Source organism: Halichoerus grypus, chromosome 3, assembly GCF_964656455.1.
Source record: "Halichoerus grypus chromosome 3, mHalGry1.hap1.1, whole genome shotgun sequence".
Classification (NCBI taxonomy): Eukaryota; Metazoa; Chordata; class Mammalia; order Carnivora; family Phocidae; genus Halichoerus; species Halichoerus grypus.
The window spans coordinates 106183777-106189117 of NC_135714.1; the positions used below are offsets into that span (position 1 = coordinate 106183777).

At 37.8% G+C, this 5341-nt stretch overlaps 1 pseudogene; it reads left to right on the plus strand.

Moving 5' to 3' along the window:
• The first annotated feature begins 4197 nt into the window (after positions 1-4197).
• On the plus strand, positions 4198-4596 carry LOC118522416 (large ribosomal subunit protein eL32 pseudogene; annotated as a pseudogene).
• Positions 4597-5341: the final 745 nt, after the last annotated feature.

Below are 5341 nucleotides of genomic sequence, written 5' to 3' on the forward strand. Positions count from 1 at the left end.
AAAAGTAGAAAGTGGCCTATGTTTACATTCTTATTACCTGGCATTTACTTTATAATTACAGTTATCAGTTATCATATGTATAGTAATTTAATAGTAATGTGGCTTTTATGCCCAATGGCTCAAATCTTCTACATCACTTAATGGAAAAATTGCTACTCAAAGCATAGAGAAAGAAATGCGTATACTTATAGTGAAGTTTTTCCCTTCATCTAGATTTTTAATTATGGGGTTGTAAATGGCATTGTGAGAATAACTTCAAGCAGTTACTAAGAATAAGCATGCAAAACTTGTTGGTTATTAAAATATGTCAACCCCTTCATCTAGAAATACAGATGGAAACTCTAGGATTTACATTATTCAACTGTTAATCCTTCCAGGTTTATTTAGAAATAGTCCAAGTGTGGCTAGAAAAAGATGTTTTCTGTTTCTCCCCCCAAAGTTAATTAAATTCTTTTCAAATATTGCAATATTTTCACTTAAAATATTGTTAAATTTACATCTTTATATCTTAAGGAAACTATTATGAGTGAGCTCAATAAAATCTAGGATTTTTAATGACCTTTAATCTTTGGACTCAAAAGTTCAGAGATAATTAAAAAGAGAGAATTAGATGGAATTTCCTTAGAAACAGCAAAAATAAACATCATTGACTCTACCAGTGTGCCAGTTATAGATCTAAGAAAGCATATTTACTCTTCGGATACACATTCACTTAAGAACATAATAATTACTAAACTGGAATTCACCACGTAGAGCCCAGAACCCTTTAGTCACTAGGAAGGTTATATTGAAAACAGCCAACCATGACCACTTAGAAAATTTTCTGTGCTCATGAATGACGAATCAGCATCCAGTTTCATTACTATACTTTATATTATGGTTCTTCTTTAACTTACACTAAAGATTCTATAATTGATCTACATTGAGGTGAAATTTTTATTTTATATAATGTATTGACATAATTTGAATATTTTAATATTTCACTGAATAAGTCAAGGTCAATGTAAAATATTAAAAGAACAGTCTGAAGATTAATCAAAATTTTAGTTCTCTGTCAAGATGGTCTATTTATTTCTACCTGGATCAAGTAAGAGCAGAGTCAGCTTGGAGAGACAGAAAGCTCACAATAGGGAGCGCCTGGGTGGCTCAGTAGTTAAGCGTCTGCCTTCGGCTCTGGTCATGATCCCAGGGTCCTCGGATCGGGTTCTCGGATCGGGTCCTGGGATCAGGTCCTGGGATCGGGTCCTGGGATAGGGTCCTGGGATCAGGCCCCGCGTCTAGCTCCCTGCTCAGTGGGGAGCCTGCTTCTCCCTCTCCTACTCCCCCTGCTTATGTTCCTTCTCTCGCTGTCTCTCTCTGTCAAATAAATAAATAAAATCTTTAAAAAAAAAGAAAGAAAGAGAGAAAAAGAAAAAGAAAGAAAGCTCACAATAGCAGCAGCTTAAACAAGATAGTTATTTGTTTTGGAATGCAAGCCTTCCTGGCCCGCCATTACCAGGACAGAAAGCACTTTACATCTTGTCACTTCTTGTTTTCAAATAACTTCTTTTTTATGGTCCATAATAGCTGCTCAAGCCCCAGCAATCACATTTAGTTTCAGCCAGCAGAAAAGAAAAAGAGACAAAGAAAGACATGCCTCTTTCATTTAAGAGAAGTTGCCCACAAATTCTGGTTATGTTCCACATAAAAAGAAAAAAAAATGAAGTCACCTGTTGATGTTTAATTGTAGATGAGCGTGGAAAGTATATTATTAATTCTAGAGAGTCACGTGCTCAGCTGAAAATCGGTTCTAAAACCTAGGATGGGGAGAACAAATGTTAGGTGACAACCAGCAATATCAACCACATAAGCTTTCTGTTAACTCTAGGTCTGTGGTGCATCCGTGGCAAACTATCCTGCCCCCACTGCAATAGCCATTTATTATTCAGAAGTACATGTTCATTACGTGACTTTGTCTACATGTTTATCCCTTCTAAAACAGGCCCAGTTGCTGGAACGGAAGTGATTTTTTTCATGCAGAAGTTGTATTGAGTTTATCTTAGTAACCTTCATGTCACTGACTCTCTGGAGTGTGAACGTGTATCCCCAAGGAACAATAGTTTGTATAAACGGGTGACCATGTGTTTGTACCACATCCTCCTCATGTTCTGTTTATTGCTAGTTACATGTCTGCTTAAATAACCAGTGATTTTACACTTTATTATATATTTTATCAAATTGCATAATGTTGAATTAACATTCAGTAAATAAATAATTGTAGAAGTTTCCCAGCAGAAATGTCCATATGATTGCCTGACACCTAGGAACTTTGCTCTTTCTCTGATAGAATCTGTTATAAGTGGGTCCATTGCTCCACATCACATCCAGAATCCATACATCAGAATCCAGCCACTTCTCAAAAGTCTCTACCGAGAGCCACCGTCTTCTCTCACCCACATTGTTAATGAAGCCCCTAACTGATCTCAGTGCCTCGGTCTATTGTTTAACACAGTAATGAGAGTTATCCTTCTACAATATAAATCAGATCCCTTCTTGGCCCCAAAGCATCTGAATAAAAATAAATGGTCAAGCCCTCTCTTGGGCCCCATGCCCTGCCGCTACCCCTTCCGTCCATCCTGTCACATGAACTCTTTGACTCTGTCCCCTCCTGCTTTTCCTCTGAATCTTTGTGCCACAACCAAGACAGGCTTCTTGTTGTCTGTCAAACACCAAGCATATTTCGACCTCAGTGCTTTGGGCATGTCCTCCCTTCTGACTAGTGTCTTTCTTCCACTTATTCGTGTGTCTCCAACCATTACTTCTTTCAGATGTCTACTCAACTGACACCTTATATGAGATGCCTTTCCTTAACCATCCTAAGTAAAAATATCAGCCCCTACCCAAGACACGGTACTCCCCTCAGCTTTCTTCACTTTTCTCTAGAGCAGATATCATCCGATGGAGTGCTACATACTGCTTTGTGGATTGATTTGTTTATGGCTGTCCTTCCACGAGAATGTAAGCTCCACAAGGGGTGGGACTTTGTTTGGTTCACTGTTGTATCTAGAATAGTGTCTGATATGTGCTGGTGCTTAAAAACTGAAAAATTAAATAAAAAAAATAATGTACAACCTAGAGTTCTTTCAAAGTTCTTGAAAGGACATGGTCTGATCCTACTTACCAACATCTTCAATGAAGAGATGTAAAACATCCTAGGCTTGCTTCACCATTTGTCTTGGGAGCATTAGCTGAGTGCTTCAAAAGACAGCTGAGAAATAGAAATCTCCAGACTCATCAAGTTGTATCCATTAAATATGTATAGCTTTTTGTATGTCAGTCATACCTCAATAAAATATTTTTAAAAAAATCAAAGTATACTATACTGTTTTATACGTAAGGACTAGAAAAATTGTAATTGTAAGTACTTCCTCCATATGTGACTATTGACAAAGAACACAGTTATGGAAATTTTCTAGTTGTAGGTGTATAATGGTTTTTACTATATGTTTTGTGTATATACAAAAATTTAAATAGAAAATCCTAAAATACTTACTGAAATAAAAATGAAAAAAATGGACTAAATGTAAATAAAATGGAAAATGAATAAATATGGAATGGAAATATGGAATAAATGGAATAAATATCTGTTGAAATTATTATCCATATTTTTTTCTATAGTTTATGCTTTAGAATACAATTTAACTTTTTAGGAATAGTAATGAATTCTGGATTTTTTGTTGTGTCATATACAGGACTAGATTCTTTTTTTTTAATTTTATTTATTTGAGAGACAGAAAGAGCACGAGCAGGCATGGAGGGAGGCAGGGGAGGGGCAGAGGGAGAAGCAGACTCCCTGCTGAGCAGGTAGACAGATGACAGGACACCACCTGGATTTCAAGACCCTGGGGTCATGAGTTGAGCTGAAGGCAGATGCTTAACTGACTGAGCCATCCAGATGCCCCTGGGACTAAATCCTATTAATGTTCAGATAATTATGTCTTAGTGCCAACTACTATATGTATTTTAAATAAAAATAAGCTAAAATATGAATTGATAAAGTAGCTAATGGTATCATTATGAAAAAAATTTTAGGTATGTGTTGAGTGATGATAGCTAGATATAGTCATTTTAAAAAGTAGCCAAAGCCCTCTCCTGCCACCTTCCCCTCTCTTCCTCTGTGCTGCCTGTGGAGGTGGCAGCCATCTGTTGCTGGGCGTCATGACTGCCCTGGTGAAGCCCAAGATCATTAAAAAGAGGACCAAGGAGTTCATCCTGCCCCTGTCAGACTGATATGTCAAAATTAAGAGCAACTGGTGGAAACCCAGAGGCATTGACAATAGGGTGCGCAGAAGATTCAAGGGCAAGATCTTAATGGCCAACACTGGTTATGGGAGCAACAAGAAAACAAAGCACATGTTGCCCAGTGGCTTCCAGAAGTTCCTAGTCCACAACATCAAGGAGCTTGAAGTGCTGCTGCTGTTCAACAAATCTTACTGTGCCGAGATTGCTCACAGTGTCTCTTCTAAGAACCGCAAAGCCATCGTGGAAAGAGCAGCCCAGTTGGCCATCAGAGTCACCAATCCCAATGCCAGGCTGCACAGTGAAGAAAATGAATAGACAGCTTTGTGCAAGTCATACTTGTGTTAATAAAGCCATAAAACTACAAAAAATAAAAATAAAAAATAAAAAAATAAAAAGTATCCAAAAAGTGTCGATTAATCCTTCTATGTTATGAAGGAAGGAATGTTCTACTGAAAACTAAAATGATAGGCCCTTTGCTTTATCTTATTCAACAAAATTTAGATGAGTTTGTAGTTGAAATTTTCACTAAACTTGGAGATGATGCATGTAATAACGGCTAATGTTTTTATTGCTCCCTCTATGCTGGGTGCTATACTTTACTTCAGTTGATCTCTTATTAGACTTATTATGTTGCATTACATGTGGGGAAACTGAATCTCATTTAGGTTAACTGGACTACCCAACCTCATACAACCAGTAAGTGGCAAAGTTGAGGGCAGAATCCTATTTGACTAGACCCCACAGAACATCCTTGTAAACACTACTCCAAGAAGCTTCTTATGGAAGGTAATAGCTCTCCCTGAAAGCAGAGACTGAGAAAGAAAGTAGAAGCAAAAGGGGTGCCTGGGTGAGTCAGCTGGTTAAGCATCTGACTTCGGCTCAGGTCATAATCTCAGGGTTCTGGGATTGAGTCCAGCTTCCTACTCAGTGGAGAATCTGCTTCTCCCTCTTCCTCTGCCCCTCCCCCCACTTGTGTGCACATGCTCTCTCTGTCTCTTTCTCTCCCTCTCAAATAAAATCTTTGAAAGAAGAAAGAAAGAAAGAAAGAAAGAAAGAAAGA